Source organism: Convolutriloba macropyga, chromosome 1 (assembly GCF_964194025.1).
Source record: "Convolutriloba macropyga chromosome 1, txConMacr16.3, whole genome shotgun sequence".
NCBI lineage: Eukaryota > Metazoa > Xenacoelomorpha > Acoela > Convolutidae > Convolutriloba > Convolutriloba macropyga.
Genome location: NC_134468.1, coordinates 61,226,327 through 61,244,034, shown reverse-complemented (window position 1 = coordinate 61,244,034; position 17,708 = coordinate 61,226,327).

Below are 17,708 nucleotides of genomic sequence, written 5' to 3'. Positions count from 1 at the left end.
CTCAGCAAAATTTTTTTCAAAATTACTTTTATCGCTTTCTTTCAAATAAGCGTATATAACAGAAAACTAATCTTCTTTCGGCTTTTCGGCAATTTGACCTGAACACTTTATTTAAACGCATTTCATTTCCTGTTAAAATACACTCCACAAAAATCCAAACGAAAATTCTTTTCAGTCAATTCGGTATCCAGATGCTATCATAGGCAAGTCATAAAAGGCCGAGAAACTTGTCTAAAAAAAAAAAGAGCCAAAAAACTGCAAAAAATTAGAAAAAACAGTTCCAATTTTCGCCATAATTTGTCATATTTCTCACCAAAAAAACGCTTCATCCACAAAACTGTAACCTCGTGTTAACTAAAAATTGCTGAAGTAATAGGGGTCTTTTCAGAACCCAATTGAGGCAGTAAAACAAAAAAGAAAAAGAAGCTCAAATTTAGCCCAAAAATCATCAAAATACATAACATCCGAATTAGCACAAAATTCATGTATATTTTCAGAAACCTTTGAACCACTACCAAACCCAGCTTAAAAAGAAATGCAAATCATAACCAAACCTCTTAACCAAAAAAGTTTCAAAAAAAACTGCTTTAAAATGCCGCACTTGGACAAAAAATTCGCTCGCTTACAGGTATGTTTTCCACACCTCAATTTCTGGCTCTCTAGAAAACAGCGATACGAACAAAAAACTACTCTCTTTTCGCTCCACTCTTCATTTTATTCAGCAACAAAAGCACTCTGAATTTTTTCACGTGTTTCATTTCCCGCTTCAAAATTCACTCCAATAAAATTGATTTAAAACGTATCCGGAAGAATTCCAGAAACGACTAGAAGGGAAAAAAATGCCCATACTTATGACTTAACATTTACAACAACTATTGTCAACCCTGAACCTCCACAAACGCCATAAAAATTGAAGAAAAGAAACGGCAATCAAAAACTTAATCAAATTGAAAAAAAAAACAAGAAAAACTGTCTGTTTTTCTGTCAATTTTCCCAAGGAAAAATGATATATACCAAGAAAACTTGAGCAAATTGGTATCTGAATATTCTTTAAGTAACACGCTTCTATTTAAATCCCACTTATAGCATTAAAACAAAAAACCAGGCAAAAAAATCGATAAATTTCGTCTAGAAATCAGCAAAACTGATCCAAAACGTCCAAATTAGCATTAAACTCAAATTTATTACTTGAAACCTTCAATTCCTATCAAGACAAGCTTAAAACTAATACAATATTATAATCAAACCTCATAAACATCAAAAGTGGCAAAACAACTGCTTTTAAAAGCCGCACGTGAACAAGAAAAATTGCGCTTGCTTAGAGAAAATTTTTCTACACCCTAATTTCTCGCTCTCTCAAAAACAGCGATATGAACAAAAAAACTACTCTCTTTTCGCTCCACTCTTCATTTTGTTCAGCAACAAAAGCACTCTAAATTTTTTCAAGTGTTTCATTTCCCGCTTCAAAATTCACTCCAATAAAAATGATTTAAAACGTATCCGGAAGAATTCCGGAAACGACTAGAAGGGAAAAAAATGCCCATACTTATGACTAAACAATTACAACAACTATTGTCAACCCTGAACCTCCACAAACGCCATAAAAAATTGAAGAAAAGAAACGGCAATCAAAAACTTAATCAAATTGAAAAAAAAAACAAGAAAAACTGTCTGTTTTTCTGTCAATTTTCCCAAGGAAAAATGATATATACCAAGAAAACTTGAGCAAATTGGTATCTGAATATTCTTTAAGTAACACGCTTCTATTTAAATCCCACTTATAGCATTAAAACAAAAAACCAGGCAAAAAAAATCGATAAATTTCGTCTAGAAATCAGCAAAACTGATCCAAAACGTCCAAATTAGCGTTAAACTCAAATTTATTACTTGAAACCTTCAATTCCTATCAAGACAAGCTTAAAACTAATACAATATTATAATCAAACCTCATAAACATCAAAAGTTGCAAAACAACTGCTTTTAAAAGCCGCACGTGAACAAGAAAAATTGCGCTTGCTTAGAGAAAATTTTTCTACACCCTAATTTCTCGCTCTCTCAAAAACAGCGATATGAACAAAAAAACTACTCTCTTTTCGCTCCACTCTTCATTTTGTTCAGCAACAAAAGCACTCTAAATTTTTTCAAGTGTTTCATTTCCCGCTTCAAAATTCACTCCAATAAAAATGATTTAAAACGTATCCGGAAGAATTCCGGAAACGACTAGAAGGGAAAAAAATGCCCACACTTATGACTAAACAATTACAACAACTATTGTCAACCCTGAACCTCCACAAACGCCATAAAAAATTGAAGAAAAGAAACAGCAATCAAAAACTTACTCAAATTGAAAAAAAAAAACAAGAAAAACTGTCTGTTTTTCTGTCAATTTTCATAAGGGCTTTTTCAATAGTACAAGGCAACATAAAGTCGAATAACGTTCCTCTGCAATTAGAGCAATAAAAAGCTCGCAAACCAATGCGCAAGTCATAATAGGCTAAGAAACTTGTCTAAGATTTTAAAAAAGAATGGTTAAGAATGTCTGTTTTTCTGTCAATTTTCCTAAGGAAAAATGATATATACCAAGAAAACTTGAGCAAATTGGTATCTGAATATTCTTTAAGTAACACGTTTCGATTCAAATCCCACTTATAGCATTAAAACAAAAAACCAGGCAAAAAATCATAAAATTTTGTCTAAAAATCAGCAAAAACTGATTAAAAACCTCTAAATTAGCATCAAACTCAAATTAACTGGTTGAAACCTTCAATTCCTATCAAAAAAAGCCTAAAACTAATGAAGTATCATAATCAAACCTCATAACCATCAAAAGGTGCAAAAAACTGCTTTTAAAAGCCGCACGTGAACAAAAACATTTCGCTCGCTTTGAAAAAATTTTTTCACACATCAATTTCTCTCTCTCTCAAAAACAGCGATATGAACAAAAACCACTCTTTTCCCTCCGCTCTCACTTTAGCTCAGCACCAAAATCACTCCGAATTTTTTCACGCGTTTCATTTCCTGCATCAAAAGTCACTCCAAAATAGTTGATTAAAAAAAAGGACTTCTCCAATACTCCTCTTCGAGTCGTAAAAACCAGAAAATAAGAAATTTGAACAACTTATTTCAGTGAAAAGGGCCCTGTCACGCTTTCAAGTGTCACTTCATTGCAACAACTATAGAGATTTAATCTCAACTAAGAATTGATCAAGAAAAACAAAAGCGAGAACCACAAAACTGAAAGACATAGGCAAAAAGATTTGAAAAGAGACAAAAATGTGCAAAATTTACTCGATTTTCTTTAACAAAAACAACTCAAACTTAATATCAATCAAAATGAGAGACAATCAAAAGAGCTAGAACCACTGATTTTAAACATAAAACTAACCACATGATATCAGAAAATGAAGAAAACAAAAATTGCTGAAGAAACTTGACTGTCTGAAAAACAATGCGAAATGGTAAATATAGCTGAAAATTGAAACCAAAAGTGCATAATCCGCTTCAGATGATCAAACGCACTATTATCAGTTTAAATAATTGAGAAAAACACCTTTGGCTGGAAAAGTTAAAACTAAAAAACTGTTTTGAAAAAACCGCACGTGATACAAAAAATCATCTCGCTTAGCAAAATTTTTTTCACAACTCTCGCTTTCTTTCAAATAAGCGTATATAACAGAAAACTAATCTTCTCTCCGCTTTTCGGTAATTCGACCTGAAAAATTAAACTTGTGGACATCAAACTGATAAACCTGAAAAAGAAATAGGCAACCTCGCACGGTCAATTCATACCGCTCTAGCTGGCTTTTGGAAAAACAGGATCAGGAAATGGAATAAAAATAAAATAGGCAACTATTGTCAAGCTATCTACGAGTGTACAGTTACTACAGAGGAAAGTCAGCGATATGGAAAGATATTCGTTGAAGGATTGTATTATTATAAACAATCTGCCGCTAGTGCATGGAACGAATTACTGGGAACATGTGCTCTTTTTTCCACAATTACCTCAATATTAAAGTTCAGTACCGTTGCTTGTCACGCACTAGGTCCAATAAAAACGCAAATCAGCCGCCAGCATTCATTATTCACTACATTGAAAGATCGAGTCTACGGACGGAAACATTTTCTGCGAGATCAGCACAATCCTATAAACTTGAGGCTTATATTTCTTAATGAACGTTGGACAATACGAGATGCTCAATTGATGGATCGTATGAACGGACTTGGTGTCAAAACCAATGCGAACCCAGGGTTTTCGTGAAAAGAAATAGAAGCAAACAAAAATCCCTCATTGTAGTTGATATGGAGGATGTTGATTCATTGCTCGCTCAAGGCTCCCTCGTTGCAGTCATCTCCAAGCCGAGCAGGAACAGAATATGGACCCAACAATATTCAGTTATCGACGAAGCCAGTTCGGTTCAATTTTGCAACGGGTAGTCAGCGTCAAAATGACGGAAGAGATAATACAGTGAACAATACAGCTGCATATAATTGCTGTGACTGACACTTGGTTAAACAAAACAACTTTTTTTCTCGAAGCAGTGGTTCAAGGGGCGGGGCGTAGGCATTTATACGACAAAGGGGTTCAAAGTTTTAAGGAACACTCAGAAGAAGAAGTTCTGAGCATAAACGTTGCTACAGAAAACGGGCAACAAATTACGTTTAGTTTTATATCGATCACCATCCAAGTGAGTTGGTAGTTTTCTAATTACGCTAGAAAATTGTCCTAGAAGAACGACAATCTTTGAAAAACCATATAATTACGGTAGACTTTCATTTTGATCATTGAAAAGTAACAGATTGTCTTCAGCTTATCTGAAGTGTTTTTGTTCTTTGACTTTCATTTTTGTTGTTTGACTTTCATTTATTAAGTTTGACTTTGTGCGAGCATTGAACGTACACACTCAACAAGTTGCATATAATTTGGGGTAATTTCTTGAGCAAGTATTCCTAAAACTAAGCTTCTGAGTTGAATATGATTTCAATATTGAAATCAAATCCTGACATTGCAATAAAATGTTTGAGTGGCAATGTGCACTGCTTGGATAACTTAAGTTTGTTAAGAAAAACAAAAAGGGCTCGCAAAAATAAAAAAGGGTACCAAATTATTCGTACAGGAAGTAGGAAAAACGAATGGTATAAGCTATATGTGAGAAGTCCGACATCCTACAATTTTGAACAATACAAGATTTCGTGAAATAAGTGCAACGCCCTAACGCGTAAAGACTTGAAAACATATTGCAGGAACAAATAATAAAAAATATCACTCTGTAGTTGCTAAATTCATTGGTTCCAAATCAAAACCTTCTCTGCCTGAAAGTTGTGACTGCAATACCGCAAAAAGTATGAATCATTATTTTGCAATTGGTGCAGATTTGAATGCAAAAATAGGGAAAACCGATACAGTTTTTGTCAAGAGAGGAACAAGAAATCTTCGTTTCCACAATCTAGCAACCAGAATTGAAATGGTAAGTGACAACTCGCAAAATAAATACAGCGCTGGTCAAGAGATAAATTTAAAAATGATGAAAATCTGCTAGTCAACAATAAGTGGTGCTCTAACTTAGATCCTCAATAGTTGTTTCGAATGTGGCATTTGAGCAGCTTTCAAAAAATAGCGGAAGTGACTCCAACATATAATGATTAAAAGATTTTGAAAATTATAGAATGATATCCCTATTCCCGTTACTAACAAAAATTTTTTAGCGTAACACAGTTTGAGTTGCACAATGCTAATCTAATTGATGGTTTGAAAAATGAAAAACGATGCACTTATGGTTCTACTAGACTTGAAGAAAGCTTTTGATGGTCTTCATCACCTCGTAGTACTGGAACAATTAAAAACATTATATGAAAGTAGCATATTTTTTAAAACAAAACACCTCATCAAATGTGAAGTTCCTCAAGGTTCAGTTCTTGGGCCCCTGCTCTTTCCGATATACATAAACGATCTCCCGGCAGTGGTCTGCAATTCATCAATGACTCTTTGATGATGACACAGCCATTGTGAAGAATCCACATACCAGAAATCAAGTTTCAGAAAGACCTTGATAGAGTTGAGCAATGGATGAAGGGTATCAGTTACAGCAACAAAATCTATGGTACTGAGATTAAACACTGATATCTACAGTACTTCCCCTAACTTTGCTGAAGAAAAAGTGAAAACTGTGGACATATGCAAATACCTGGAAATCAGACTAAACAAGTTGTCCTTCCACCGTCATTTTGATTAATTATGTAAACAGATGAGCAGTCTGTATGGAACAACCGAAAAGCTAAGGAATATGATGAACGACAATGAACTTAGGAAGTTCTACAAAACAAAAGTCCAACCCATCTTGCAGTACAGAATACTGATTAATGTAATGTGAAAAGAAGCAATCTTTCTTGCAGTCATAAAATCTAAAATCAGTTTTTCGGAATAGTTATCGCTAAAAAGAGCAAACTGAACAGTTAAAAAATCTATCACCATAAGTCATATATTTTTGAGTTGTTTAGGCGAATTGTTTACAAAGAGCAAGACTTGAGTACCAATGAAGCGCATTTCTAAACAATGGGAAAAGCTTGCGGTGTGAACTCCTTGCCGATGTTGATATGTAAAGCGGAAAAACTTTCCATTAAGTTAGGACCACTCATCTGTTCAATCCTCTCAAGTGCCGATCCCTGAAACCTCTTCTAGCGGAAGTTCCATATAATTTGTGTTTGCATGAATTCAGGCCCAACGTCATAATTGGAAATCTAGTGTTGGTAAACGTTGTATTCAAATAATGCTAAAAAACAATATTTGAAATGCCTCCCAAATCAATAATTTTTATTGCACCTTTGGACGGCTTCTTGCTTGTGCGAGATTCCTTTCAGTGCTCAGGGTGTGGAACGCACTACTGTTGCAGTGCCATCAATCAGAACTCCGAAGTCACTCTTGTCAGTAGGGAATTCTACTTGGACTACTCACCCTCATTGGCACTGAGAGGTGCCTCCCATGAGCTTGGGGCTCTCTTGGACTGCAGATCACACTAATATGCATCCCCCTTCTGTTTTTGCTACCAAACTAAGTAAACTTTGACGTTCTTTTGCTCATTTATTCGTTTTATTTTGATTCCTAAAATTATTGGGTTTAAATATTAGGTCCGGCCTTCAACAAGCCTCTAGCTGGCTTTCTGGCCAGTCCAGTCTTCTTGGCTTTTGTACATTTTTACGACTTTCGGTGCATACGACTTTCGGTGCATTTAGGTATTATTATTAGTTTTATTATTATTATTATTATTATTATTATTATTATTATTATTATTATTATTATTATTATATTCACGAAAACGACAAAATAGACTAAGCAATGAGTAAACAAACACGTGAAAATTATCAGAATTTTAAAGTCTCGCCCCACAAACTTCCTTGAAAGTGTTTACTTGTAAATGGTGACTGCATTTCGGAAAGTTTTAGCCTAAAAAAACTGAAAGGTTTAATTATCGTAAGAAATTGTTAACCAGTCTGCTTGTCTTAGTGCTCAACAATTTTCAAAAATCGTTTCCAACAAATTTTTTGAGCAACGAGCAAAAAAGGACATAACCTTTGAATAGTGAACATCATAGTTTTTATAGCTCATTCGACATGATAAAAAACGTTTGATTTGTGTAAAAAGATGAACTTGTGCATTTTTCAATTTTTTAAAATCTTGGGTGGTAATCAAAACTGAACACTCAGCACACGAGAACACAATTATACACACACAATAGGATAACTGCCTTCCAAAAAATCAAATCTGATATTTATATCAATTTATTTTTTTTCGTTTGCTCATTGGGCTTATCTTTTGCACCGCATATTGACTCAAGAATTCGTTTCATGGGCTAAATTTCCTGTTTCAAAAACACTGCAATTAAATTATCAATGAAAGGACGCTCAACCATTACTACTATGAGTCGTAAAAACGCCATAAAAACGCGTGAAGTCAAAAAAATTGGGTTACACTCAATCATAGCTCATAAAATTGAGAACAACAGCTCAAACAAGGGTGAAACTTTGAAAGGTGCCACTGGGGGAAGGAAAGTTAAAAAACATATATCGATTTTTACAAGGCTGTTCATATTCTTTAACATTCTTGTAATCAAATAAACATCCAATAGCTATAATCAAGATTTTTTGACAATTACAAATACCATAGATTCACATAAATTTTAAAACTTTTGAGGAAACGGTTTAACGAGTTCAAAAAAGTGTACTGATCTTTCTAACTAAGGTTTCAGGAAAAAATATCTCACTTTTGAGAATAAACTTTTTGATCCTTGAACTATCAAACCCTTGAACTCAATAACCAACAATCAACTTTGTCAAGAGCTTTTAAATAAGACCTCACCTATAGGAAAATATAGACTATCAAAAACGATCAAAAAATGCCATCCTTATGAATTTGCTTCATTTCCCGAGAAAAGAAAAAGGTATAAGTTGCTCTCAGGTTATCTCTTAAACATTTGGCAATAATTCTACAAAAAGAGTGTTTTAAAGCTCTGTTTTCGGGTGCATCCATTTTCTGCATTACAAGTACAAGTTGTGTAGTGTAAAACCTCTTTCCCGTTCCTTATTTCCAAAACGGCACTTCGTTAGTTACGCTCAGCTGAACCAGAGGATTAGTTCCATACTTTTTTCAGATGCCCTCAAACAAACAAAAACCAATGTTGAATTTGAAATCTACCGGCAACGCTAGCTTAGCTATTATTATTGCTGCCTAATCCTACCATTATAATTCCCAATTGAACAAACTCAAACAGGCTTCTTGAAGAAAAATTCTGGTCGCAACAATCTTCTAACGGTCAATCGTTTATTCATTGGACTGCTTCATTGATCACCATAATATCCCAAACCAAACTACAATTGCAAAAATAGCTACTGCTTGTTTTTACAACCCTAAACTGATTTAAGCTTTACAATTAGGCTGTTCAGCTTAGGCCAGCGGATAAGAATTGATAAAATCTTCTTGAAGAAAAATTCTGGTAGCAACAAGCCAAAACAGTTATTTTCCCTTTACAAAATTTGCCTAAAAAACTTAAACAAACCGTTTTAGCAATTCCTACACAATGACCATTCCTACTCTCAACTGAATCACAATTCGAATTACACGTCAATACTTTTTTTATCCAACTAATTGTGATTAACAAAGCGACGAAATGATTAGAGAAAACCTAATAATCAACATCACAAAACTCGATTAGATTTAAGCAAAGAAGTTAAAAAAAATTCCTCAGTTTCAAACAAAAATCACAAATGCAAAACCTAAAATCTGGACATGCAGGGCCAAAAAAAGCCCTCTAAATTTATTTCAAAAATTGAAAACTACTCCAGTTCGAAAATTATATGGAGGTAAATTGTGTGTTAATTCAGATGTCGAGCTTTCAGTTTCATTAGAAAGGGTCCGATATCCTTTCAATCGATTTTGACCACGAAGTAAAGATTCCAAACTGACCACTCTACCTGGGCAACTTGTAAAAAGTAAACCGTCGTCATTATAAAAAAATTCATGGAAAAATATTCTTGAATAGACCAAAATAAGATTAAATAATTTCTAAAAAACTGGAAATCACTTTTTATTTATAAAGAAAAACGATCTGGAACACTATGGGCCTCGAAAATTTTGGTGATAAAGACAAGCAGCAGCTCAAAAAATCTAATTAAATGTTATTAAAAGTTGACATTTACAAAGGGTTCTTACCATCTATGAGGACAATATTCGTTGTTAAGAAAATGCAAATTATTATTCAAAAATGGCATAAGAAACTAAGCATTAAGCCCTTATCAGGCTCAAACTGTTCATTCTAAAATATCAGCAAAAACAATCTACCGAAGCGAATAAGATAAAACTTAAAAGATAACATCAGTAATTTACTTGAAAACAAAACACCTAAATTTCCACAAGAAGACTTGATCAGACAATTAAATCTTATCAAGAAAAAAATTTGTCACGTCCTGGTCATCCTAAGCCAGAAACATACCCGAAAATAACTTCATACAAATTTTCTTTATGAACCAGACGACTTCAAATTTGTTCCCAAATGAGTAAAGCACAATAAGAACATGAACGTTGGGATGGATTTTTAATACCGGTTGTTGTCAAAAAATTATTGTCAAAGACAATCCTATGGAAGATAAGCGCAAACATAATAAAAACACGCATCATTATTTGTTTGCTTACATTATAAACAAATTTGAATTACTGCAAATTTGCTAATTTCAAAAGTTTGCTGCACAATTAAATTGTAAATGCCGTTTGTGCATAATTGAATGTGTAACTCTATGAAATGCAAAGAAGATGCTATAACATGTGTAAGTGGGGTGCAAATGGTCGTGGTGGGCAAAAACAGAGAAGATCCCTACCTCTGAGTCGTAAAAAACCCCTAAAAGAGTGAAACCAAGCGCTAATTGAACGATAAAGGGTAGCACTCAATCATGGCTCAGAAAATTGGAACAATAGCTCAAATGAAGGTGAAAATTTGAAAGGAACCGTTACGGAAATGAAAGTTAAGAAAAACAATAGATTATCATTTTTTACGACAAAACTGATCATACTCTTCAACATTTTTTTGTAATCAAATGAATACTCGTGTGAAGATTTTTATTCAAAATTACAAATATCAATAAATTCACATGAAAAGTTTATTGAAACTTTTGAGAAAACAGTTTAACGAGAAAAGGCATTGCGAGTTTAACGGGAAAAAGCATTTCATGGATGTTTCTAACTAATCTTCAGGAAAATGTATATCACTGTTGCCAATACACTTTTTGATCCTTGAACTTTGATGAGAATGTTAAATTGAAGTTTTATGTAATTGTAACTCGGGGAAAACTAATTCAAAAAAACCACAATCAACAATGAACTTTGTCAAGAGTTTTTAAATAAGACTTCGGGTGTAGGAAACTATATCAGCTATCAAAAGCGCTAAAAAATTGCCACCCTATTATTTTCCTTCTTTACCTGAGAAAGGAAACTCTCAGGTTATCTCGGACTTTTTCTGCTAGCTAAAATACAGAAATTTCATCGATGCTTAATTTATATGCAACAAATTTTTGTTGAAATAAGTAATACTTTCAAACCATAGCTGTAATAGCTTTTAATAAATGCATATTTTAGAGCATGTTTAAACATGTATGAATGGGGGTGCAAAACTACGCTGGGGGGGGGGGGGGGGCGCTAGCAGAAAAGATCCGTTATCTCTTACACTTTTGACAATCCCTCTACAAAAATTGTACCAAATATAATGACGCAGCTTAAACCAAATACCATTTTGGCCCGGCTTACTCCCAATCTAATTTTAGCTTCTTAGCCAAATGAGTGTTTTACAGCTGTTTTCGGATGCATCCATTTTCTGCATTACAAGTACAAGTTGTGTAGTGTAAAACATTTCCCGTTCCTTATTTGCAAACTGGTACTTCGTTAGCTACGCTCAGCTGAAACTGAGATTAGTTCCATATTTTTTTCCAGATGCTCTCCAACAAACAAAAACCAGTGTTGGATTTGAATTCTGGCCACGCTAGCTTAGCCATTATTATTGTTGCCTAATCTTACCATTATAATTCCCATTTGAACAAACTCAAACAGGCTTCTTGAAGAAAAATTCTGGTCGCAACAATCCTCTAACGGTCAATCGTTTATTCATTGGACTGCTTCATTGATCACCATAATATCCCAAACCAAACTACAATTGCAAAAATAGCTACTGCTTGTTTTTACAACCCAAAACTGATTTAAGCTTTACAATTAGGCTGTTCAGCTTAGGCGAGCGGATAACAATTTATAAAATTTAAAACCGCGATAAAACCAACTTTCGACAGCATTTCTTTGTACGTGTATAAATGTAAGAGTTGTAAATGTTGAACCCATAATTGTGCTATGAGTAAATTTTGTTACACACGCACAGTTGCTTCCACTTATCTTATTAACTCGAGTTAGGCGCAATTTACAAGAGCCCAATGTTGCCAGTAAATAACCCACAATCCCCATTTCATAGACTAATAAACGCCAATTTAAGCCCGCAATCCCACCACTGTTTATACTATCTCAAATAAAGCCCAGCTGGCTTGTAAACAAGGCCCACTCCAATGTTCCTCTGATTACGATTTCCATGTTACACTTTTAAAGAACTCTGCTTGACTTAATGGAAAATTTATGCAATTTCATTCACCATTTCTCACACTAGATACAATATATTACTCCTCCGTCTCTTTCCCCTCTCCCTCTCGCTCAATCTCCCACTATAATAATACCGTGTCCCTAATGAACAAACAGAGCTAGTTATGGCTTTCGTTTGAGCAATAGTGTAAGTAGCAAACTATAAAGTAGCATGTGTTCATATTTCTATACACCATTGAGCAACATACACACACTCATAAGCAAACTTAGACACCATTTTATATACTCCGGAAGGACCTATCTGCCTGGCACTCTAGTTCATTTGCACCACACTTACTCATTCCTTCATATCACGTCAATTCCATTTCTTCCATTCTTTGCCTATTTCCCCCTTCTAGTTCAGTCCCTTTCCAGGAGGTAGCCGAGCTGTGACGTCTGCGATCTTACTTAAAACTTATCTCAGCTATCCTCAGATCTTGTCCGTCCATTATTGTGGCCCCCCTTTCACGTTTTTCTGTAATACAGTTGTCACTACAGACAGTTTTGTAATCGTCATCGGATACCACTTTGCTCACAAACTTTATTCATTACTGAAGTTCGTATAAACAAATTAAACGTAACTCAACGGTTAAAAGATACGTCAAAACTTTATACATAACTCAGAAAGCGCTGTTTTGTCGTGTTATTAATCTTATGCGAGATTCAAGCCATGTTTGAGTCACAGTTTTTTTTATCAACTAAAGACTCTAGCAATTCGTGAATTAAGCACCGATCATAGTATCGTCGGCAAATCCTAGCTTATTTTTACATTGATTTGAAATAGGATACTCTATCTATTAGACAAACAAAAGTTAGCTTAGAGCAAATTTACTGGCATTCACATTTGTTCACAGCCGTTCATACAACTGACAGTTGCCAATATGTACAAAAGCTATATCTAGTACTTGCTTTACAAATGCGATGTTCTGCCGAGAAATTGTTTTCCATATTTGCGTTAAGGATTTACCTTTGTTCGATTGAACGACAACGACCGGCTCAAAATGACTGCTTTATGATACAGCCTTGAGAAATTAGCTACGATGCAACATGATGACAACTTCAAAACTATCTTAGCTTTTGTTGCTGTGTGACAATCGGCACATCCTAAGTGAGCTTAGTGATTACACTATTACAATTCGATCATATCTTATTTCACACTTATGCTGTCCGAGACTTAGTCCCAATCATAACTTAGATGTGACAGAATGACTGAAAGAATTACGGTGTCATCTGATACCGAAGCTAAAGCTCATGTTGCTAAAACGCAGTTTATGAACCCATTGTATTAGTATTACTTAGAAGTTGATCTACTATCTGAACTTAAATTTCTTTGAGACGATTTAAAGCCCAATTCAATTGATACACTTATTTCGATTTGAAAACATAAAATAATACGTGGCTGCCAAATAGTGGATCTGCTAATGAATTGGTTTTGGACCATCACAACTCTGGTCACATTCTGCCTGCATAAGAGACTGAATCGAACAAGCAGACAACTTTTGGGCGCAAAAGTACTCCGGTACAGTTTCCTCAGCATCGTCACCGTATTCTGCTTTAGCCCAGAGTGCAAGCTAATCTGGAGCGACTTACAACCTATGGAGCTGCAACTTCCCCATCCTTCTCTCCTAAACAACCCCAACCACCAATCATATCAGTACAAATGTGCCATTATACGCATATTTGGGAACAACCTTTACCCATTACAACAACGGGATCAAGGCAGCAAGAATTTACTTCACATTCTGCAACATGAACAACCGGACGCCGAGTGCCCAGTAGTTTGGGTTATCAACCGGATTATCAACACAACTGAAAAGGCACAAATTAAGGCACTCCTCAAGGACAAACCGCATTTAATAGAGGTCGCTCTGGACCACAAGGTGCTATTGAACTACCAATCTTTGCCAAGAGACGCTTTGAACCACCTCACTGACATCAACAATGCTCGCAACATTGCCTTAAATTATGCACTGAATTTAAACGCAGAGTGGGTCCTTTTGTTAGACGGCAATTCTTTCGTCACATCCGAGGGTTACAACACTATGACAAGTTACCTTTCTAATCAGTACTCAGACTACGGCAGAACCGCCGCTTTCATTCCTATGAGCAGAGTTCTAGAGAAAACGACGAATAAGGTAAAACTCAATCGCGAAGCCAAGCTATCTGACCTTAAACATGCTCTTTCTAACCTCCAAGAGCCTTATCTCGCTTTTCATCACAAATTCCTATCTCAGGCCAAAACACAAAATGTATCATTATTTGACAGCAGTCACGGATACGGCAAACAAAGCAAACTTTACACTTTGCGCCAATTGTTCCAACAGTTCCCAGATGCAGTAGCTTGCCGACAGGCTTTCGAGAAATGCGCTTTAAATTCCTGGTTCTCAACTGTCACCGATTTCGAGGATGCAGCCTCTGAATGTGGGTACGCTCTGCGCATGCTATACTGGCCAGATAGATCTACAAACAGCTCCAGTGGTGTGTTCACTCCCGAAAAGAACAACTCATCACGAGCACAACTACGCACTCTTTCCTTCTCATACTTGATCAAAAGTATCAAGTCGTATTTAGAATCTACAAAGCCCGAAGAAATATTAACAAACCGGTCGCCTCAAAACTAGTCAGCGCTTTCATGTGAAGCCTTATGTGAAGCATTGCATAACTTTCATCTCATTATTTGATTTCACAATTACATCAAAATTCCAGGCCAAAACTGATTCCCTCATCGCTCCTCCAAGAAACTTATGTACTGAATCCTGAGCAATATTTTGTAATTATTTATTAAATATTCTGCTATATTGATAAACTACCAAATTGCACATTTTTTCTTAAAACTAACAACTGAAAGAATTAACGAGGAGTTGGCACATCAAGCGTCAATCATCTGGTTCAAAACCTATCAAGCGACGAGAACGAAGAATTACCTCAGAAATGTTAAATGTACAAGAGATTTACTTAAATGTTCGAAAAAAAAAAATAAAACGATCAATTAGAAACAATTATCAAAAGAAAATTATTTCCTACTTATAGCGACTTATAATTCCTCTAAAACGATGTTTGACTACTTGAAATAACGAGAATTTTTTATTTTTCAATTTCCTTGACTTAGACTTTAAATCTGTTTGATGCTTGCAATATCCAGTTGTACCCTTAACGATTAGCAGTTCAATTATTCTTATCTGCCACTTATTGTAATGTCGCTAGGTGTCCATTCAATGCTATTAACTCAAATCATAAAAATGTAAATTTGTTATAGTGAAGAAAAACATTTTTCTTAATTGCTACAAAATACTTTCCAGAACCTTACACTCCATGTAATCTTGGGTTCAATTTGATGAATCATGCCACTGATTACATAGATAACCTTTGAAACACCATCAGAATAAATAAGTTGAGAATAAAACAAAGGAAAAATTATGTTTTTCCACACTGGTCCGTTGTCCTCATCTCATGTTCGGTTAATTTCCAAACATATTACCAATAATCCAAAATTCATTGAAACATAAAATCAGCATAGACCAGAATCAACCAGCTTGAGTTAATCGATATACATAAACTATTTTTTCTATCAACATAAACCTGGAAAAGATGAAATCGTTTTGGTTTCGATTTAACTTCTAAAATCCACAATTTAGGACACATGAATTTAGGGCACATGAATTTAAAATAACTTGAAAATAACTTCTGGTCAAAAATGGAACAAACAGTATTAGTATTCTCCAATTATTTATTTCAGTTTTTCGTTAACTAAAAATCTTCAATATTGTTCCTCTTGAACTTAGCGAGCGGGTGAGATATAGAGAGAAAGATGTGACAGTCAAAAGATCTTTTCAACTCTATACTCAAGAAACAGGGCAAAAGTTTGGCACAACTTAGGTGCGCACTATTGATTTTAACTAGTAAATGTTCATAAGATTTAAGGTTTTTTTAGTGAGGTAAGTCACGCAATCGGACTAAAAGTAAGAAATGACGTCACGCACACAAATTTCTAAGAATCCTCGATGGGGACGATGAATTAAAAAACATAGCAGGACAAGTCCTGACGTACAATTCAAAGAATTTTCATTGACTACACAAAAACCTAGACCTAGAACGGACTATGAGTGAATTCGGAAAACATTTTATAAAAAACTCACATCAAAAAATTTTTCTCACTCGTTTTCTCACTCTACTTTTAAATTAAAGCAAATAAATTTCACGCCCCAAAACCACTCGCTGTTTCGCTCCACTTCCTGTTTCGTCGTGACCAAAATCACAACAATTTGACTCCAAAAATCATGAAAATGTGTGAACAGATCTTAAAAAAAGACAGCGCCCCAATACAATTCAAATTGTTCGAACTGTAAAAAAGGAGAGCGCCTAAATAATAGCCGTTGAGAGGCTGACGACGGCTATTGAAAATTAGAAAAAAATGAAGTCCCTTATATTAGCCGCTATCACTTCGCGGCTATTATTAAAGTTTTTGACGTATGATGGAACTTGAGAGGAATGATGGAACATTCTGTGCTACGCAGTGCCGCGCGAGTCGCCTAGTTAAAATAAAAATTGGCGTCTTCACTAAAACTTAGTTAAAAAAATAACTAACCATCTCAAAAACTACACCTGATGACTTCTGTCAATTAGCCCAAAAAATACAATTAATCCCGAGCTTAAATTTTTGAAAACTACTGGTTCAGTAAACATCAATGCAATTTTCATGACAAACAAAGTCGTTCGGGACTTTTTGTACAAAAACAAAACTTCATTTTAAATACAGAGAGGAAGCAGAAATGTATATACATATCTTCTTTGTGTGCCATCAACCGACATTGGTGACCAATTCTCTCTCGTAATCTTCTGAAAACTTCTTTTGTTGTTTTGCAGTTCGACTAATCCTTGATTTGGTCCATGTACATCTTTTTTGTCGTCCTCGGGATTTCTGGCCAAATATCTTCCCGATCATTACTGGATGTTCAATCTTTCCTTTCCTCATTAGATGTTCGAAAAATTTTACTTGTCGCTTTGCCAGGGTGCTCAGCAAACATCGTTGACCGCCGGCTCGGCGTAGGAATTCTTCGTTACTGACTTATTCACTTCGTATCTGTCCACTTTAATTTCATCATCATGCGTAGGAACCACATTTCTAGGGCCTCTAGCTTCTGCCAATCTGTTTTAAGTATAGTCTACGATTCCGAGCCATACATTAGTACCGGAGAAACGGAGCAACCCCATAATAGAAACCTCAGTCCCAGATCCTGTTTGGTGTTGCAGAGGAATGTTTTCATTTTGAAAAATACGTTCTTCGCCATGTTAATTCTGTTGCAAATATCTTCATTCGAGCGTCCATCATTTGTGAGAGTAGACCCAAGATATATGAACGATCTTACGCCTTTCACCGGTACTCCGTCGATACGGACATTTGCTGGCACTTTGTTTGGGCTTCTCGATATCACCACAATTTCTGTCTTTTTTGGATTAATTTGCATGTCAAACTTTTTACACTTGTCGTTTACCTCAATTAGAAGCTCTCGCAATTCACTTTCTGTGCTCGCGAGGAGGACTGTCTCATCTGCGT